At 68.8% G+C, this 20,371-nt stretch overlaps 1 protein-coding gene across 2 annotated transcripts in view; it reads left to right on the top strand.

Moving 5' to 3' along the window:
• Positions 1-1,015: 1,015 nt before the first annotated feature.
• Positions 1,016-20,371, top strand: part of THRA (thyroid hormone receptor alpha) — a 51,318-nt gene continuing 31,962 nt past the window's right edge. Inside the window, exon 1 of one of the 2 annotated variants that reach the window (XM_075911471.1) lies at positions 1,016-1,217. The gene's annotated coding sequence lies outside the window, so the exon portion shown is untranslated. The remainder of the gene's footprint in view (positions 1,218-20,371) is intronic. The other variant, XM_075911472.1, reaches the window with a different exon arrangement.

The raw sequence follows: 20,371 nt of genomic DNA, 5'->3' as shown, positions 1-20,371 counted from the left end.
TGGGGAACTGGAGGCGCAGGGATTGGGAGGAGCGGGGTGCTGGGAAGGCATGGAGAATGGGACGTGGGGAACGGGAGGCGCAGTGGGATCGGGGTCCAGGGGCTGTGCGCGGAATGGGGGGCACAGACCCAGAGGGGTGCAGGGAAAAGGGTCTGCAGAGGGGGCTCAGAGCCAGAGCGGCACAGGTATCGGGGGGTGCGGGGTGCAGGGTGGCGCAGAGCCAGAGAGTCGTGGGGAGCAGGGTGGAGGGGGACCGGGATGCAGGGGCGGCACAGAGCCAGAGAGTCGCAGGGGGACCGGGTGCAGGGACACAGGGTGCGGGGTGCAAGGGCGGAGCAGAGCCAGAGAGTTGCATGGGTGCAGGGGGAGCGGGGTGCAGGGGTGCGGGGTGCAAGGGCGGAGCAGAGCCAGAGAGTTGCATTGGAGCACGGTGCAGGGGGAGCGGGGTGCAGGGGTGCGGGGCGCAGGGGCGGCGCAGAGCCAGAGAGTTGCATGGGAGCGGGATGCAGGGGCGCAGGGTGCGGGGTGCAAGGGCGGAGCAGAGCCAGAGAGTCGCAGGGGGACCGGGGTGCAGGGGCGCAGGGTGCGGGGTGCAAGGGCGGAGCAGAGCCAGAGAGGTGCAGGGGTGTGGGGTGCAGGGGTACGGGGTGCAAGGGCGGAGCAGAGCCAGAGAGTCGCAGGGGGACCGGGGTGCAGGGGTGCAGGGGTGCAGGGCGCAGGGGCGGCGCAGAGCCAGAGAGTTGCAGGGGTGTGGGGTGCAGGGGTGCGGGGTGCAAGGGCGGAGCAGAGCCAGAGAGGTGCAGGGGTACGGGGTGCAAGGGCGGTGCAGAGCCAGAGAGTTGCATGGGTGCAGGGGGAGCGGGGTGCAGGGGTGCGGGGCGCAGGGGCGGCGCAGAGCCAGAGAGGTGCAGGGCGCAGGGGCGGCGCGGGGAACGGGCGGGGCGGGCGCAGCGAGCCGGGCTGCCGGCAGGGAGCGGTCTCTCGCCGGCGAAGGGGGCTGGGGCCGCGGCAGGACTGGAGCCGGCGGGGCGGGGCGGAGCCTGGCCGCGCCGCGCTCCGCAGCCAGCTCCCGGGGACACGCAGCCAGAGCCGAGCTCCCAGCCCCGGATTTACAGAGCCGGCCCCGCGCGCAGCCAGCGGCCCGGGCCCTGCAGCCGAGTCCTGCCGGGAGCGCGGGGCACAGCGCCGGGGGGCAGGCGAGGAGCAGCCCCGCCGAGGTAGGGGACTGGGGGGGGGGGCGCGCCTGGAGGGACCCGTGCATTGGTCGGTGCTGGGGGAGGCATTAAACTGCAGAGTCACAAGCGGACCCCCCCCCCCCCCGCCTTTCCCAGCTGGGTTCCTCTGCCCTGCTCGGGGGGGAAGGGGGCGCCCCCGCCCAAGCCAGCCTGCCCCCGTGCGCTGTCCGGTTTCCTGGGTGCTCCTTTGCCCCCTCCCCCTGCTGCCCCGGGGCCTGTCAGTGTCATAGCCGGGCGGGGGGGGGGGGGTGATTCCCTCCCCCCCATGCACCCACTTGGGGTTTATATTTTGCACCGTGTTGTGCTTCGTACTAGCCCCCCCCCCCTCCGAGCCGGGATCCCTCGATCGCTCCAGCTCCTTCCTGACACCCAGCTAATCCCCCCCCCCCAGTGCTGGCATTAACCTATATTTCCCTCTCCAGCAAATGGAGAGCGCTCCGGCCTAGCGGGAGGGGCGCAGACCGACCGACCGGCTCCCGCACTGCCCGACAGCGCCAGCCCTTTAAAACCCGCGTTTGTTTACTGCGCGCAGAGCGCGCCCAGCTCCGTGCCAGCCCGGCCTTTGGCACGCGGGACCCGGGCGCTGGGTCCCCCGGCTGCACCGACACCAGCCCGCCAAGCGCCGCGGGTCTCGCCTGCAGCTGTGGCGATGCTCCCGGGAGGGGGCTCTGTGCAGCCCAGGGGCTATGGGGGGGGCTCATCCGGTAGGGGGGGCACCCCCCTCTCTTCCTGCGTTTCTGCCTTGCAATCCCCCCAGCTTCATACCTCCCGGCAGTTGGTATTTTTGCTTTTACAGGGGGTGGGGGTGCAGGAGGGCCAGGACCTGCCTGCAATCTGTGGATTTGGGGGGGGGGGGTTGGGGGGCTGCTGGAGCAAGGGGGGGGTGTTTTGGGGAGGGGGAGCAGAGCGGGGAGGAGAAATATGGGTAAATATTTTCTTAAAAACCAGGGCCATTTGGCATGTGGCTGGCTGATCACAAGTCGGGGGGGCTCTAGGGGGGCTGCGTGGGTTTCCGTTACGCTGGCACGGCCCTTTTCCGGCGCAGCCAGACGGTTTGAACTTTCAACGTTCCTCCTTGGTGGCAGGGAGGAGCAGCCAGCCGTGCTCCCCCCCCCCCCGCCGCCGCTGCCCCCCACTTGTGGCTGTGGATCAGCAGGGGGAGCGGGGCGTACCACTTGGGCTGCCAGGACCGTGCAGCGGGGTTCCCCTCCCCGGCCGAGGGAGGCTCTAGACCGGCGGCGCGGGCGCAGCAGCGACAGCCCTGCTGTCGGCCGCCAAGGCTGCGCAAAGCAGGGTGACAGCGCTGGCTAGTGCGCTCTGGGGGACTCGTCCCCGGCACCTCTCCGTCCGTGGCAGGCCACGTTTCATTACTGGCAGGGATGGGGCTGTGGCGGGAAGAGGGCTGCTGGGGGGGGACCCCAGGCGGTCCGCCCTGCATCCGGGTGGGTCAGCCCAGGGTAAGAGGGCTAAGCTGGGCCTGGCCCTGCTTCCCCCGTCCCATGTCCAGGAGGACTGGCCGGTGCTAGCCCGCGGAACGCGCCAGGTAGCCCAGAGGGGCTAGCAGGGGCAGCGAGGGAGTCATGGGACTGGGGGGGCTGCAAGGCGTGATCGTGGCCGGGGCAGGGTCTGGCCTCTGGAGCCAGCAGAGCACCCCCTGTGCAGCTGTCCCCACCCTGCCGGGGCCTCCCCCACCCGCCTTGGTCCCTCCCCAGCTTTCCTCGCCTTCCCCTTGTCATTGTGTCCCGTTGCCACATACACAATTAATGGCTAGGCTGGATCTCTCAGGAAACCGAGCGGACTGTCCTGTCAGCTGGAGGCCACCTCTGGCGATGGGGGGAGGGGGCTCCGAAGAGGGGGGAGGTCTGGCGTGTTCCATGGTTATTGGTAGAAGACGCAGGGTGCCTGCTGCTGGAAAAGTCGGCGGCGTTGTTTAGAACGTGGTAGTGAGCGAAAGGCCCCAGCGGTGAGCACGGGTCTGTCGTGCGGGGGGCCGCGTGGACACGGGGGTGAAATGGGGGGCCTGTTGAGCCAGGGGCCGCACGAATGCAGGGTCCGAGATTGTGGCCTCGTTGTGCTGGGGGCCGCGTGGACGCAGGGACCAAGATCAGGCCTCCGTTGAGCCAAGGGACACACAGACACAGGGAGTGAAATTGGGGCCTCGTCAAGCCAGGGGCCACACGGAGGCAGGGGCAATATAAGGGGCCCCATAAAGCCAGGGGCTGCGAGGACACAAGGGCCAAGATGGGGGCCCTGTCGTGCTGGGGGCTCCGCGGAGTCAGAAGCCGAGATTGGGGCCCTGTCACGCCAGGGGCCATGTGGATGCAGGGGCTAAGTTTGGGGCCCCGTTGTCCTGGGGGCTCTGCAGATGCAGGGGCCGAGATTGGGGCCCTGTCTTTTTGGGGGCCGCGCGGACAGAAGGGCCGAGATGGGGGCCCCGTTGTTTTGGGGACCATGCAGACACAGGGGCTGAAATTGGGACCCCGTCGTTTTGGGTGCTGTGTGGACGCAGGGGCCGCGATTGGAGCCAGGGGCTGCGGGGACGCAGGGACTAGATCAGGGCCCCATTGAGCCAGGGGCCACACTGACACGGGCTGAGATTGGGGTCCCGTCATGCCAGGGGCTGTACGGATGCCGGGACTGAGATCGGGGCCCCGTCGAGCCGAGTCCTGCGTGGACACTGGCTGACAGGCGTTGCCCTGCCGAAAACAGGGGCTCTCTCCGTTTGACAGGTGGGCACCTGGATCCAAGAGGCCCTGTGCCGCGGGGGAGGTGCCCCCGTGCGTGTGCTCCCTGGGTTTGCGTGAGCACGTGGGTGGCACGAGGGGGTGTGTGCTTGCACCAGGGCATGCCGCTGAGCGCTCTGCCTGCCGGGCACTGGCTCCGCCTGGCTCGTGGCCACCCAGCACCAAACGTGCCCGCCCCCGTCTGCTCCTTGGGCCGCCCAGGGAGTCCGCAGCCTGCGTGGCTGGCGATCCGGCACCTCGCCACAACAGCGGCTTTGGGGCAAACCCTGTGCCAGCTTTTCCGGCTCGCCCAGCGTGACCTTTGGCTGCCCAGCCCTCGGGGCTGCCCTCTGCGTGGCCTGCGCGCGCTTCCTCCCCCCTCCCGCCCCGTGGCCTTGGCTTGCCTGCGCGGGGCGAGGCCGATGGCAGGAGCTGGCTGTGAATCGGGAGAGCCGAGCTCCCGAAAACCGTTTCCGGGCACGCGGAGGAGATGGCACCTGGGCTGGGGGTGGGTCCCGGGCTGGGAGTGGGGCATGGGCGTGGGGGGGTTGTGTGTCTCAGGGCCCCCCAGCCTGTCCCAGGATGGGGCGAGCTGCGGGGGAGGGGGCTGCAAGAATTTCATTTCCTCCCCGCTGTGCAGTAGAGGGCAGGCACACGCCCGCACCAGCACCTGGTGGAACCGGTTTGCAGGACCCCCCCCCCCCAGCTCCTTGAGTTGTTTCAGGTTTTCTGGTGGGCCCCAGGGTGTTTCTCAGGGTGGGGAACGCGCCCAGCACAGGCGGTTTCTTTCAAGTATCCATCCTCCCCTTGGCAGACCTCCCTGTGAGTAGACAAACGCCGGGCAAACGGAGGCGTGGACTGCACACGGATTTGTGCGCACACGGATCCGTCCACAGGCGCGTATCCCACGTGGACTCGCACATGTGCACGCGCGTGTGGATCCGTGCACCGTCATGCAGCTTCTGGAAGGGCGCCAGCCGGCGCGTACCGTCCCGCGTGTGCAGGAGTAAATCACAACAAATCCAGCCCCACCTGGGCAGGGGCACAGCACCCCAGGAGAGCTGGGCTGCCCCCCGTGTGCGCAGGCGCATCCAGGCCTGCACCCAGGCATGCATAGGCTGACCCGGCCTGGGTGGAAGGAGTGCACGGGTGCATGCGTGTTCCATCGTGCACACGTGCCTGGCTGAGTAGGCATGTGCGTTCACACGCAAGCTGCAGGGAAGCAGGCAAGGGACGGCTGAGACGGGCAGGGCGGGGTTTGAGTCCCCTGTGCCGTACAGTCGATTAACCAATTAACCGATAAGCAAACGCTTATCGATTAATGCTGGAGACGTCTACCCCCGTTGCCAGTACAGTACCTTTTTTAGCAGGCTGGCCAGAAGCCTGGCTCCATCCTGGCTCACGCCAGGTCCAGCACCTGCCCCCGCTGCGGCTCTGCATTTGAAGTGTATTAGGAGCCAGGCAGCCGGGCTCAGTTCCAGCTCCCACCTGGCCCCCCGCGCTGCTGCCTCTGACACAGCGGCAGCAGCAGGGAGTGGGGCGCACTGGCTGCCAGCCCCGCCCCCAGGGACTGTCGACTCATGGAGTAACCGATAAGAATTCATGAGGTGACTCGACTGTTCAGTAACCCGACATTTCACATCCCCGCCTCTGGCGCCGTGGGGAGCCGGGGCAGCCTGAGCTTAGGGATCGTGCTTTGGTGGGGAGAGCTGGGGGTGTCATCGCTGAGCCAGGGGACTCCTACGTGCTCGCATGCAAGCGGAGGAAGGGCCCTGCCACCCCCCCGCGTCGGCGCTAGACCCAGCAGCTGGGAGGAGCCCTTGGAGTGTGGGTCTCCACTGGGGTTGCCAGCTCTCTACCCGCGCAAAACTGAACACCCGTGCCCCGCCTCCACCCACTGTGGCTCCGCCCCCACTCACTCCGCGGCCCCCCCCCTTTGCGTGCGCGTTTCCCCTGCACTGGTTGTGGGCGGGTTCAGCGTGCGGCGGGGGCTGCAGGCTGGAGGCGGAGCCGGGGATGAGGGGTTTGGATTATAGGGGGCAGCTCCAGGCTGGCAGCGAGGGATTTGCAGGAGGCTGAGAGGGGCTCAGGTGCAGGCTCTGGGGGGGGGGGGGGGGGGGGGGGGCGCTTACCTCCCAGGAAGCAGCTGCACATCCCCCCTCCGGCTCTTGCACTGCCAGGAGGCTCTTCATGCTGCCCCGCCCGCTCGCAGGTGGCAGACGTGGCTCCTGGCCACTAGGAGGGGTGGGGGGCAGCGTGGGGGCTGCCCCATGCATAAGAGACGGGGGGGGGCCTGGCTCCGCCAGTGGTTTTCCTCGGCGCTGCCAGGAGCCCAGCACCCGGCTGAAACCCAGACCCCTGATCACCCTAATCGCCTGCAGCCCCGAGCAGCCGGGAGCTGGAGTGGGACAGGCCCTTGGCCCCGCCACGGGGAATTTTCCGGGGCATTTCCCTGGCCCAGCTGGCTCCTGGCTGCAAGGGGGACGGGAACTCAGGACTGGGGCCCCGGAGGGAAAGTGGAGCCAGCCCAGGGCTGGGCTCTGCGGGAGCCGGGCCAGCGGGGCGAGGAGCTTCGCTCTGGCCGAGCAGGGCGGGAGGAGAGGGAGCCCTGCCTAGGGGCCGGAGCCGCAGAGCATCGTCTGGAGCCCTGGGTTCCCAAGCGCTGGGGATGGGGGCTGGTCCCTGCTGCGGGGAGTGTTTATGAGCCCAGCTGGGGCAGGACCAGCCAGGCTGGGGCCCCGCGAAGGCCCCGTCGCTGCGCAGCCTCCGCGGAGACTTTCCGTGCTCCGGGAAGGAGCAGGGCTGAGAAGCTGTTGAATCGGCCGCCCTCCCCCCGGGCACGGAGCAGCGTGCGGCTGGCACGTCGGCAGACACCCCGTGCTGCCTGGCTCCACCCGTGCTCTGCCGCTTCCAGCCGAGTGTGCGAGGTCGCCAGCCCGGCCCCACGGGGGCCCTCCCCGAAGGGAGTCGGAGGGCAGGCCGGCGGGCCGGAGCGTGCGATGGGGCAGGGGAGCGTGCGAGCGCTACAGCAAACCGTGATGGGAACGCAGGCTCCAATAAGGCTCCTGGCTCGGCACAGCGGGGGGATCGGACCCTACAGCCGGAGCCACTGGCTCTGGCTCACGGCTCCTCGGGCTGCAGGGCGGACCCGCCCGAACGCCCATGCGGCTCTTTTCAGCCCTGGAACCTGACCTGGCTGCCCCTGAGCCTCACTGCTGCAGGGAGCCGGCTGGAAACCGCAGCTCCCAGCCCACCTGAGCCACAGACACACCCTGAGGGCCGTCCTGCTGGGGGTGGGGCCGCCCAGGTGCCACGCGGGTGGGCTCAGCGAGAGGGCTGTTGGGCACCTGCCCTTGACACCAGCCGTCCTCCGGGCACCGCTGTGCGCTCTGGGGTGCAGGGCCAGTCGCTGGCCGTGTTTTACAGATGGGGAAACTGAGGCACGCCATGGTGAGGGAAACTGAGGCACGCCGAGGTCAGACGCTATTTGAAGATACAAGGTAGCAGTTTGTGTGACTTGCCCAGGGTCCCTCAGCAGGGGGGTGGGAGAGCTGGGGATGGACTCAGGAGTTCTGAATGCCCCCCACCCAGTCCACCTGCTCTGCTAAAGGGTCCCATGCCCTCAGTGCAAGGCGCTGGCTGTGACGGGGGCCGGGAGAGCTGAGCCCTGGGGTGCTCGTTACACGTGAGCTGGAGGGGCTGATCGCTCGCGTGGCAGGCGTGAGCAGACCCCGCTGCAAGGCCCCGATCAGCTTTGCGGGGCTGCGGGTCCAGCGGGGAGCCGAGCAGGGTCCCGGGGCCAAGCAGGCGGTGGCCCCCGTGTGCCAGGAGCCTCCCCCCCCCAAGGGGCGGGTGACTGCTGGGCGGAGATGGCAGGGGGCCAGTGGGAGCCGGGGATTCCCCGGGCGAACCGCAATCGGAAGCAGGTGGCAGGAACTCCCAGTCTGGGGCCGCAAAGTTGCCTTCCTGCTGCCCAGAACTGCCCGCTCCCCCGGGCACCGTACCCACCTGCCGTCCCTGTTCTGGGCCTCCCCTTACGCAGGGCCGGTGCTTGGCACGGTGGTTTAACCCTTCCTGTGCCAGTCTCCTCCTCCTCCGCTGCAGCGGCAAGGCCTGAGCAAGGAGGGCAGGTGGGTTGGGCGGGCGGCTGGGAGCAACGCTGGCTGCTGAGCCCCAGCGGCTCAGTCATGTGGGGCAGGGAGACCTGAGGGGAGGATCCCCTAGGGAATCCCAGGCAGTGTTCCCTGTACGCTGAGCGCTTGGGCGGGAGTCAGGGGCTATCCTACTGATTAGCTGAGTGCCCCCAGCTGGCAGCAGGTGTGTCTCTCTGTGGTGCACAGCTACATGTGCCTTGGTGCACCGAACAAAATTTATCCCACACATTCCTGGGGGGGAACATTGATCCCTGGGGCTGATTGGTTCCCCCAGGGTTCAGACTCGTGTCCCTAGCCAATCAGTGGAGGTCGTGTCTCGGAACCCAGGGAGATCTTGGCTGGGCACTGTGAGTCTCAGCCCCAATATCACCGTGGATGAAAGAATTCCTGCGGTTACTCAACTGTTCGATCAAGTGATATTTAACATCCCAGCTCTGGAGCCAGCTGTAGGAGCTGTGTTCCCTGGGGGCCACCGGCCCCTCCTTCTCCGCCATAATCCCCACCCCCGCCCCCTGTGTGTGGGGCCGCAGGGCGGGCGTGTCGCTCAGGGCTCTCGCTGGGCTTGTTCCCTGGGTGCTGACGTAGGTTCTCGGCCCCAGCCCTCGCAAGCCCAGGGTGTGAGCGTCTGTCTCTTGGGAACAGCCTGGGGGGTTGAGCCCCGCGCCCTGCCCCGCCGGCCCTCCCTTGTGGGAGAAGGGCTGGCCATCCGGCTGGCTCAAGACTGGGCTCCGCAGCGCTCTCTGGCTGGAGTTGTGAAACAGGAGGGTTTTTTGCACCTCCCCCCCGCCCGTGGGTCAGACCACGAAAGCCGCCGGCCTGTGGCCACCCATGCGGGCATCCGGCGTCCTCTGGTGTTTCTCGTAAAGCCGGCGTTTGCCCCAGCCCCCTTGGGACGAGCTTCCCCTCCTGCCAGTAACAGCCCCTGGCATTTCCTCCCTGAGCTCAGCAAAACTTTGCAACAACCGTGGGAGGTGGGGAAACTGAGGCAGCCGTGGGAGGCCGATGACACAGCAAGTAATGGGCTGAGCGAGGCCTAGCACATAGGAGACCCGGCTCCCAGGTTCCTTCCTCTACCCACTAGACCTCACTCCCCGCTCGAGGCTGAGGATAGAACTCAGGAGTCCTGCACTGTGAGCCTGAGTGCATACTGCGTACCGTGTGCTGCCGCTTCTCCCAGAGGTGGCCGCATCTTGGCGGCAGGCAGCGTTCCGTAAGCCGGGCGCATGGGTGGCCGCTCAAGAGAGGTTCTAATTTCGCCCAGCTGATTAGCAGAGCCCCCACAGCTCGGGCTGTGTTTTTTCCTTGTGGTGCACATTCAAACATGCCTGGGTGCACACATCAAAATTTATTCCACACAGGGGTGGAGAAGAGCCACGGGTGGCTGGCAAGGATTAGCGGGAATGTTGGTGGGAGGTTGCCCATGTTCAGCGTGGGGCTGCTGGGGAAACCGAAAGGCAACTTACAAAGCATAAAATATTAAATCTTCTAATGGTCGGGATTGGTTGTAACCCCGCCCCGCCCCCAACACTTGATTCTCAGTCAAGTCGATCCGCCCAGCTCCCTCTGACTCCACACGCCCAACAATGAGCTGTTTATAACTGTCTTGAAATCAAAGTCCCAGGACAGCGGGAAGAGTTTTCTCAAAAAGTTAATTTTCCTGTTTTTCTGGGTGTGGGAGACTGGCTGGTCAGGCAGAATCTCGCAAGCTGGAAGAAAGGAGACGAGCTGGGTGCCGGCGTGTGCGTGATTTTCATCCAGGCTCAAATCTTGACTTCCCAAGTTGCCGCTGGACCCTGCTGGCAGGTTTTCAGGGTCCTCAGTTGTTCGTTTTTTTCTCGGCAGTAAATACCCCCAAACGAAGACATCCCCCCTCCGGAACCGCCCCGACCTCCCAGTGTTGGCCGGCGTTCCGCAGCCCGGGATATTCTTGCCAAGCCAGGGCGAGCCGGCGGGGCGGGTCCATTGGTGCTTTTCACTGGGGCGCGTTGGCAACGGGTGGGATTTCACAATCGCTTGTTCGGTTGCCAGGTAGATCCCGGCCGGTTGTGCGGGGAGGGGGTGTCCCCTCCCGTGGAGCAGAACCGGAGGCCCCGTGCTCTGGCTTAAACTCCTCGCGGTCAGAGCCCTTGTCACCCTGGCCTGGCGGGGGGGTGGCTGCGGGCGTCTTCTCCCTGCCATGGGGGTAGGCAGGGTCCATGTCTCTCTTATGTCATCCGCATGGCATCCTCCTTCCAAACCCGGGCTGCTCCAAGCAGGCCAGCTGCTGCCACCAAATGCTTGGGATTCCAGCTGTATTTAGTCATGCTGCCCGTCCCAGCCACCCATTGGTGTGTGCACGGACATGCACGCCCAGCCAGAGAAGGCGCGTGCACGCGCGTGCCCCGGTGCGCCCGCCCAGCCCGAGGTGGCCCACCCTGTTAGAGATGGCGTGTGCACGTGCATGCCCTGGTGTACCCACTCAGCCAGAGGTGGCACGTGCACATGCACACCCTGGTGCGCCCGCCCAGCCAGAGGTGTCATGGGTACATGGACTCCCTGGTGCGCCTACCCAGCCAGAGGTGGCACGTGCACATGCACACCCTGGTGCGCCCGCCCAGCCAGAGGTGTCATGGGTACATGGACTCCCTGGTGCGCCTACCCAGCCAGAGGTGGCACGTGCGCACACAAGCCCTGGTGCACCTGCCCCAGCCCATGGTGGCACGTGCACACGCATGCCCTTGTGCACCCACCTAGCCAGAGGTAGCACGTGCACACGCATGCCCTTGTGCACCCACCCAGCCAGAGGTAGCACGTGCACACGCATGCCCTTGTGCACCCACCCAGCCAGAGGTAGCACGTGCACACGCATGCCCTTGTGCACCCACCGAGCCAGAGGTAGCACGTGCACATGCACACCCTGGTGTGCTTGCCCAGCCAGAGGTAGCGCGTGCACACGGACATCCTGGTGCACCGCCCAGCCAGAGGTGGTGCGTGCACACGCCGGTGGTGTGCACAGTTAAATTCGGGGAGGGTAGATGACACTGGGTCACAGACCTGCTGGCTGACGTTCCCACACGTGTACTCTCCCCTGTGTACAAACGTGTGCGTTCTCAGGCACGCACGTCGGCTGCCGTGTGTGTGTACTGGTCTGTCGGTGCCTTTTAATCCACTCTCACGTGGACATGATGCAGCTGCACCCCCGCACACGCTCGTGCACACACACGTGTTTCCGTGCTCTCAGTGACACGCCCATGCCCACACTCCCTGACTCCGCCGCCCCGCCTGCCCCGCCTGCCCCACCCCGCCAACTGTTGGTGAGGCTGGTTAATCCACTTCCAAAGGTCCTGCCAGCTGCGAGCTCTCGCCAGGCCTTGGCCCAGGCACCCCCAATTCAACCAGCTCTAGCCTGGGGGGGGACTTTCAGGCAGCCCCGGCACCGCCCTGTGCCCCTTTGGGGGCCTGGCCCACTCGCAGGGCTCCGTGCCAGGCCTTACCCAATCCGTGCCACCCCCTTCTACCTCATTGCAGCCTGCACACTCGGCGATGTCAGCCCATGGAGACCCCCCCCCGAGGCGAGTCCCCCCCAGGGGGGCCATTACAGTCACCCCCTCGATCCCCAGGCCTGGGAGGGCCCATTTGGCTGGGTCTCCTCTCTGCTGTGCAAAGGCCGGGGGGGCCGTTTTGGGGACCAGGGCCGGGCTGCCGCCTTCTCGACCCAGCCCCAGCATTTCCTCCAGGGCGTAACAGGCTCCGCGCGTCTTAGCCTGGCACCTGGGCTTGGCAGATCCCTGGCGTGATGGCTGGCACCCTCCTTGCCCATGGGCAGCCTGGGGGGGTGGGCGTCGGGCCCCTAGCCCAAATCCACCCCCTTGACCCAGCCCCTTCCCCCCCACAGTCTCTGCCCAGCCCTACCCCCCAAGCTCCGTTTGCCCCAGCTGCTCCAGGCGCGGCGTCCCGCCTGCCCACTGTGTCTGTGCGCCTGGCACCTCACCACTTCTGCAGCCGGACCGCTCCTTGGGGCCAAGCCTGTCCCCTACCCCAGGCCCCCCTCGGTCCTGGCCCACAGCCTGCCCCCGCCCCCGAGCCGCTAGCATCTGCAGAACTGATTGTGGTGGAAACATCCCACCCGCTTGGTGTCCAGGCCGATATCGCCCTGGTCCCATCTGCCACCCCCGGCCCGGGCGCCCCCTCCCTGGCTCCCATCTTTGGGCCAGGCGCCCTGCGACAGCCTCGTCCCCGCCTTCCCCCTGCAGCCGCAGGCTCGCCGGGGTCCCCGCCTGGCCCTGGACTTTGCCCACCAGTTGTTTTTCAGCCCCATAAAACTCGCCTCGTTTTGCCCAGCTCAGCAGTAAAACCCCTGCTGGGCCGGGCCGGGAGTCGGGAGGAGGCTCCGGGTGGGCGAACGGCGCCGCACTGGGCGGGAAATGAGTGTGTCGGGTTTCGGCCCTTTCCTCGTGGGCACAGGAGCCCCCGCCCCCGTGGCACTGGCTGGCAGAGCCGCTCCCGTTGGGGGGCAGCGTGTTGGGGGGCCATTGCCGTCAGTGGCAGGACTCTGCCTGGGCCAAGCTGGCCGGCGGGTGCGAAGGTGCCACAGAAGGGCCCAGGAGAGCTGAGGGGCAGGGGCCGTGGCAGCGTGGTCCTGGCGCCGCCGGCTGGGAGGACACTTGGTCTAATTCAGTGTTTCTGATCAGTGTCTGGGAAGCACAAACGGGACGGGCGCCTCTGGGGCCTGGTCCCTCGCCTGGGGGGGGCTCCCACTGGGGTCCTCCGGGGGATAAGATCCTAATAGAAACCTGCCCCCCATGAACAGGGTCCCCCCCTCACCCAATAGCTCTGGGGGCAAGAGATACGCTGCTGCTTTGGGTGTGTGATTGTCCCCTTCCCTCAGCTCTGCTGGTTCCCCTCAGTCCCGGCCTGCAGCCCCTGCTAGCCCAGCCCTGGGCTCCCCCCCCAGTTGTACCAGCCCCCCTCAGTCCCGGCCTGCAGCCCCTGCTGCCCAGCCCTGGGCTCCCCCCCGCGTTGTACCAGCCCCCCTCAGTCCCGGCCTGCAGCCCCTGCTAGCCCAGCCCTGGGCTCCCCCCCCCATTGTACCAGCCCCCCTCAGTCCCGGCCTGCAGCCCCTGCTAGCCCAGCCCTGGGCTCCCCCCCCAGTTGTACCAGCCCCCCTCAGTCCCGGTCTGCAGCCCCTGCTGCCCAGCCCTGGGCTCCCCCCCCCATTGTACCAGCCCCCCTCAGTCCCGGCCTGCAGCCCCTGCTGCCCAGCCCTGGGCTCCCCCCCTCCCATTGTACCAGCCCCCCTCAGTCCCGGCCTGCAGCCCCTGCTGCCCAGCCCTGGGCTCCCCCCCCGCGTTGTACCAGCCCCCCTCAGTCCCGGCCTGCAGCCCCTGCTAGCCCAGCCCTGGGCTCCCCCCCCAGTTGTACCAGCCCCCCTCAGTCCCGGCCTGCAGCCCCTGCTGCCCAGCCCTGGGCTCCCCCCCCCATTGTACCAGCCCCCCTCAGTCCCTGCCTGCAGCCCCTGCTGCCCAGCCCTGGGCTCCCCCCCCAGTTGTACCAGCCCCCCTCAGTCCCGGCCTGCAGCCCCTGCTGCCCAGCCCTGGGCTCCCCCCCCATTGTACCAGCCCCCCTCAGTCCCGGCCTGCAGCCCCTGCTGCCCAGCCCTGGGCTCTCCCCCCGCGTTGTACCAGCCCCCCTCAGTCCCGGCCTGCAGCCCCTGCTAGCCCAGCCCTGGGCTCCCCCCCCCATTGTACCAGCCCCCCTCAGTCCCGGCCTGCAGCCCCTGCTAGCCCAGCCCTGGGCTCCCCCCCCCCATTGTACCAGCCCCCCTCAGTCCCGGCCTGCAGCCCCTGCTGCCCAGCCCTGGGCTCCCCCCCCCATTGTACCAGCCCCCCTCAGTCCCGGCCTGCAGCCCCTGCTGCCCAGCCCTGATGCCATCCCGCAGCCCCCGCCTGCCTTGCCTGGGGTTGGCAGGCGGGCAGGTGGCTGGGACCCGGCCGGTTCAGTTCACTGGTGCCCTAGGCCGAGGTGGGCGTCTGGCTCTGCGCAGGTGACCAGCTGGGGGCTCCTCCCCCCGGGTGAGCGGGACCTGGCTTGGGGCTGGCGGGGTCCTCCAGGCCTGGCCGGCTGAGTCTCTGCCGTGGGCCATGGTGCCGTTGCCCGTGGAAGAGCCCAGTGTCCGTGGCCCGTTGTCCCCTGGGCTGGCCACGGCAGGCATGGTGCCCTCGCCCCTTCCGCCGGAGCCGGCCTTGGACCAGCCCCCTACGGTCTAAGGGGAGCCGGTTCCCTCCCCCCATGGGCGAGTGGCCTGGCGGGTCCCCCGAGTCCGGGTGCCAGGGAGGGAGTGTCGGGGCCGCATCAGGGTCGTTGGCTGGGGAGGTGCATCGGGGACCTGTGCCAGGCAGTGGGCACGGCAGGGTCCGTGTGCATGGGGCGGGGCGCGCCTGTCCCGCTGAGGGGCGGGGTGCCCAGCAGGCTGGGGGGCAGGGGCCCACCTGCTGGAGGGATGGGGTCTGGGCATGTGGAAGGGTGGGGTGCCTGGGTGCTGGGGCTAGTTGCCCGTCTTGGGGGCACGGGAGCCACGAAGGCGCAGCTGACCGAGGCAGGGGGCCTGAGCCAAGCTGGGCTTTGGGGGAAAAGGGGGGGCTCCCAGCCAGCGTGGTTGGGCCACGGCCCAGTGGCGTGAGAGGGGTCAGTGGCCGTGGGGGGGGGTGGATGGGTCCCAGGGGGTTGGAGAAGCCCCCTTGCCCCTCGCGCCGCCCCTTTCCTGCCCCGTGGTGGGCACGGAGGCCGGCTCGCCGCCGGGTGGGCTGTGGGAGTCACTGGGCCCCGAGCCAGATCCCAGCTGGTTTTTCCAGCTACGGCAGCTTCTCTGCGGCCGGGGGAGGGGGCTGGCGGGGTGGAGCCGCGCAGCACCTGGGCCGGGTGCCAGTCGTGGCGGATGGGCCCTGGCAGGCAGGGTGCTGTATGGGCAGAGGAGTTTCCCTCTGGAGCAGAAGCCTCTTGGATGTGTGCAGGGGGGGGCATAGGCTGCTCGGCCCCTGGCAACAGGATCTTACTAGGCTGTTAATTAGCTGCCCTCGTTAGCGCCGGCTTAGCCAGGCTCAGCGCCGGCTTTCCCCCTAAGCCGCCTCCTGGGCTCTCGGGCACCGGCAGGGTAGCACCGGGAGGGGGGCAGAGCCTTTCGCACCCAAGTCCCTGCCTTGCCCGTGGGGCGGGGCCCGGCTGGCGGTATCGCTCGCCTGGCTCTGTGGGCACAGGTCCTGTGGCCTTTTGCCTGTGGCGCTCTCGGGTGGGGAAACCGAGGCAGGTGAGCGAGGGTTGCACGGAACGTCGGCTGGAGCTGAGAGCTGGTTATGTGGCCGTGGTGGCTGTTCTTTGGGCTGGACTTTCCATGCCCCCTGTTATCATTGCTGGATCCCACCGGATCCACCAGGTGCACCCCTCCTCCAGCGGCTTGGGGTGGGGGGACGGGTGAGGGGAGGAGGGGTGCAGCAGGGGACTGGACAGGGGTGCAGGGGCAACGGGGGAGCTGGGTGGCGGGAGCTGGTTGTGTGGGGACTGGGGCGGCAGCTGTATATCTGGCCTGGAGGGGTGGGGGGGAGCTGGGTGTCTGGCTGGAGGGGTGGGGGCAGGGTGGGGGAGCTGGATATCTGGCTGGGGGGTATCAGGGTGGGGGGGAACTGGGCGTCTGGCTGGAGGGGTGGGGGCAGGGTGGGGGAGCTGGGTGTCTGGCTGGGGGGTATCAGGGTAGGGGGGAACTGGGCGTCTGGCTGGGGAGAGCTGGGGGGCAGGCCAGTGTGGGGAGGCAACACTGGGAAATGCTGCTGAGCTTTCTCCCCCACCCCCATTCCTTCTCTCCTCGTGTTGGGGTTGCCCACTGACCCTGCCGGAACTGGGGGCTCCTGTCTCCGGGCCTTGGCCCCACCTTAAGCCGTCCGACGTGGCCCCTGGCTGTGGGCTCTCAGTGGGGGCTGGGGGGGCTGTAAAGTCCATGGCTGGTGCTGTAAATCTCAGGCTGTTCCCAGGCCTGACTCGGGCCCTGTGCAGCGAGGCCAGGCGGCCTCCCGTGGCAGCATGTCTGGGACATGGCTAGAACACGTCTGAGACAGGCGGGGCCCGCCCGTGCTGGAGGCAGCATGTGAGCACACATGAAGCTCTTCCATGCTGGTGGAACCATCCCGCTGTGTGCCTCGGTTTCCCTGTCTGCAGGTTGGGAGCGAGGGCAGAGTTACAGCCCCTGGTCCCCGGGGCTGGCCCCAGACGGGTTTGGCTGTGGGGGTTTCTCTGCATACCCCTTGTGTTGTTCCTACCTGGCCCAGCCTGTGCAGTTGCAGCGCTGCCAAAATGCAGCTACCTCTGGGGAGCAGCAGCAGCCTGCACAGTGAGGCTCAGGGAGTACTCCCAGGTATGACCCCTGCCCTGGAGCGGGTGGGGCTGGGGCTAGGGATCTGAGCACCAGCCTGGGAGCCAGGCCTCCTGGGTTCCTTTGGCAGCGCTGCGGCTGTCCGGGGGCGGGTGGGAGCTAGCTGGGGGGTTGCAGTTCAGGGTGAAGTGGAGCAGTGGGCTGCCGGCCCTGCCCTGTCCCATCCCATGAGACAGCGCTGGGTGCAGGCGCCTCTGAGCCCCGCCTGCCAGCCTGAGGGGCCTGGTGCGGCTGGGGGGGGTCTCAGCCGGCGGGCGGAGGGGTGGGGGCCTGGAGCCGGCCCGTGAAGGCCGCGGATCCTGTGTCCTTGGCTCCCTGCCAGTGCCTATACTTGGAAGTGTTAGTGCGGCCGATCCCCTATGGAACAAACCCGCCGCAGCCCCTCTCCCGGCCGTAGTTACACGGCAGCCAGTGGGTGCTGCCTGGGGCGGGGCGCAGCCCAGAGCCGGCCTGGAGCAAGGAGCAGCCCTGCCTGGTGGCTCTGAGGGGCTGGCTCCTGCCGGGGGACGCTGTCCAGGCCTCACGGGGTGGGGGAGGGCACCCCCAATCTCAGAGCACGTCTGGCCCCGGCCCTCCAGCCGGGGGCAGCGCAAGGTTTTGTGGGTGGGCGGGGAGCAGGGCAGGGCTGGATCCCAGGAGTCCTGACCCGCCCCCCGGCGCCCCCCAGCTGCCGTGGCGCCGTGTGTGTGAGCAGGGCGGGGGCACGCTGCCATGGGGCTGGCTCTGGAGAGCGCAGGGGCGCCGGCTTCGTGGCACGTGCTTGTCCCGGCTTCCTCTGCTCTCTGCCTTGCCCGCCGGAGCCTCTCCCACGCGGACCCTGCTGCACTGGGGTGCCGAGACCCCCCCCCCGGCTTTGCCAAGAGCCTGGCGCTGGAAGGGCAGTGCCCCTCAGGGCGAGTGCGTGCTGGTGGAGAGGCGCGAGGTGCGGGTACAGCGGTGCCCCGGGGTCAGCGGTGCCCCGGGGAGCCCCCCGACAGCAGGAGAGCTGAGATGGCAGGGGCAATGGGGGAGGGGAGTCCAGCAGGGGGGAGCACAGACCCGCGGATCCCGGCAGGGGGAGCCCAGGGCAGGCCGGGGGGGGGGGGGGCGGCTGTGCAGGCTGTGTGCGGTGGGGGATCGGTTTGGGCACGGCCGGGGAAGGGTTAAGAGGAACCCCCCTCCCCGTGACACACGGGCGTCTGCACAGTGTCTGCCTGGGCTGGGCCGGGCCAGCGACTGACTCAGCCGGATTGAGCAAGGCCAGGAGCTGTGGGCTGCTGCGGGGCAGGGCTGGAGGGTCCCGGGGGGCTCCCTGTGTGGGGTGCAGGGCCTGCAAACCCCCAAAGAACCCCCAGTCCGAGGGGTTGCGTCGAGGGCCGTGCGAGTGGGGAGCCTGCCGGGAGGTCGTGGGGGGTGCCCCGGGATCGGGACCACTAGGGGGTAGCAAGGCAGGCAAAGGGAACCACGGAGGCTCCTGCAGGGCCAGTTCTTGTTTTCCTAGAGCCCAGGAGACCCGGCTCCCGCCCCCTGCGGCCCCCACCTGCCCGGCTGGGAGCTGCCCCCAGCGGCATCTCCTGCTCTTTGGGGCCTGCGTGCTGGAGACGCGGGGCGGGGCTCCCTGCCCCAGAGCTGCGGGTGGGGTTTGTGCACCAGACTTTGCTGCTGGTCCCCTGGCGGGATCTGAGCCCGAGCGCCGTGAGAACTAGGGTTCCAGCAGGGTTCCCTTGGCCCCCCGCTGGGCCCCCCCCACGTCTGCCTCCCTTTCCTGGCTGCAGCCCGGCTGGGTGGGGCCCGAGACGCCCGAGGGGGGTAGAATCCCCTCTGTCCCGGGATCTCTCTGGAGCCTGCGACTGCTCAATCGCCCACCCATGGCCCTGCCCTGCCCCGGGGGTGCCCAGCGACCCCTCCTCCCCCGGGCTCCGTGCCAGCCAGCTGCAGCCACTTCAGAGCGCTCAGCGTCCCCCCCACCGTGCAGTCGGCTCTGGGGCGGGGCGCCGGCAGCCACGCCAGCGCCAGGGGGGTAGCCCGGGAGCCGGGCCGGCGGGGCGGGGTAGAGGGAGGCAGCTGGGAATCTCCCCAGCTGGAATTTGGCCCAGACACCAGGGTTCGCACCCTGCCTCTCGGAGAAGGGCCGGCGTGATCTGTCAGCCGGGACTTCCACGGGGATCCCGGCCCAGAGACCGTCTCGTGCGGCAGGCTGAGAGCTGGCCCAAAATGGAGACTTGCCCTGCTCCTCCCCGGGCTGAGCCCCTGCCCCGCTCTCTGCACCCTCCTGCCCCGCTCGCTGCCCAGTGTCCCCCGGCTACCCCGCTCCCTGCAGCCCAGTGTCCCCCCGCTACCCCGCTCCCTGTGGCCCGGCGCCCCCCCGCCCCGCTCCCTGCGGCCCGGCGCCCCCCCGCCCCGCTCCCTGCAGCCCAGTGTCCCCCCGCTACCCTGCTCCCTGCGGCCCGGCGCCCCCCCGCCCCGCTCCCTGCAGCCCAGTGTCCCCCCGCTACCCTGCTCCCTGCGGCCCGGCGCCCCCCCGCCCCGCTCCCTGCAGCCCAGTGTCCCCCCGCTACCCCACTCCCTGTGGCCCGGCGCCCCCCCGCCCCGCTCCCTGCAGCCCAGTGTCCCCCCGCTACCCCGCTCCCTGTGGCCCGGCGCCCCCCCGCCCTGCTCCCTGCGGCCCGGCGCCCCCCCCGCCCCGCTCCCTGCAGCCCAGTGTCCCCCCGCTACCCCGCTCCCTGCGGGACAGTGCCCCCTAGTGCAGTTGCCACGCTAGGGCTGGCTTTGCCTCTGGGGGGCTCTCTGCCTTTGTTTCTCCAGCTCCATCCCTGCTGACGCTCTGCCTTGGGCTGCGGCTTTCTGAGCAAGGGGCGGCGGGGATGCTCACGCTCCGAAATGGGGCCCACCCCTCTGCTCCCCAGGCTGGCTGTCCCTGGGGCCGGCCGGGGGGCGGTTGCGATGTTATAAATCCGCACACGGACTCTCCCTTGGCCAAGACAAACTTGACCTACTTTCGGGCTGTCCTTCCGCCCGGGAGCCGCTTTCGGCAGCGGCTGCCGGGAGCCGGGCCCCACGGCTGGGAGCCGGGCCCCACGGCTGGGAGCCGGGCCCCATGGCTGGCTGGGCCCCATGGCTGGCTGGGCCCCACGGCTGGGAGCCGGGCCCCACGGCTGGGAGCCGGGCCCCACGGCTGGGAGCCGGGCCCCATGGCTGGCTGGGCCCCACGGCTGGGAGCCGGGCCCCACGGCTGGGAGCCGGGCCCCACGGCTGGCTGGGCCGTCCCCCAGTGGGTTTGTTGGCAGGGGGCTCAGTTGGAGCCCCCTCAGCCCAGGTGCGGTGCCAGGTGCACGTATGAGGGTGGGCAGGTGCCCGTCGGGGACTCCCGGTGCATGCTGGGCACGTAGCCCTAAGCCGCCTCGACAGCGGGTGGAGCCAGTGCAAGGCCGGGTCCCACGGGCCCCCGCTGCCAGTGCCGCCTGGCTGCCCCCTACTCCCCGTTACCCCCGCCCCCAGCCATGCCCCGGACTCCAGCAGGGCTCTGCGGAGGATCGAGGGGGGCCATAGCCCCGCAGCAGAGGAGAGGCCTGCGCGGGGGCAGTAGGCGGCGGGTTAAGGGGCTGGTTTTGAGCAGGAGCCTGCAGAGCCGGGGCCCCAGGGTTGGGGGGGACAACCCAGGGGTGCTGTGCCCAGCGGCGGGGTGAGCATGGAGCTGGGCATACCTGCTCTAGGTCCCTGCATCCCTGTCCCACCTGCAGCGCCTCACCCCAACACTGGCCCTGGGACACCGGGGTTCTAGTCCCAGCCCTGCCACCGTACTGGCTGTGAGCTGGTCTCCTGTGCCTCAGTTTCCCCTCTGTACCATCGGGATATCCAGCATGCTCGGGGATGGGCTTGGTT

This window comes from Pelodiscus sinensis, chromosome 29, assembly GCF_049634645.1.
Source record: "Pelodiscus sinensis isolate JC-2024 chromosome 29, ASM4963464v1, whole genome shotgun sequence".
Lineage (NCBI taxonomy): Eukaryota > Metazoa > Chordata > Testudines > Trionychidae > Pelodiscus > Pelodiscus sinensis.
The sequence above is the reverse complement of the archived record's forward strand: the minus strand, read 5'-3'. Positions and strand labels throughout refer to the sequence as shown.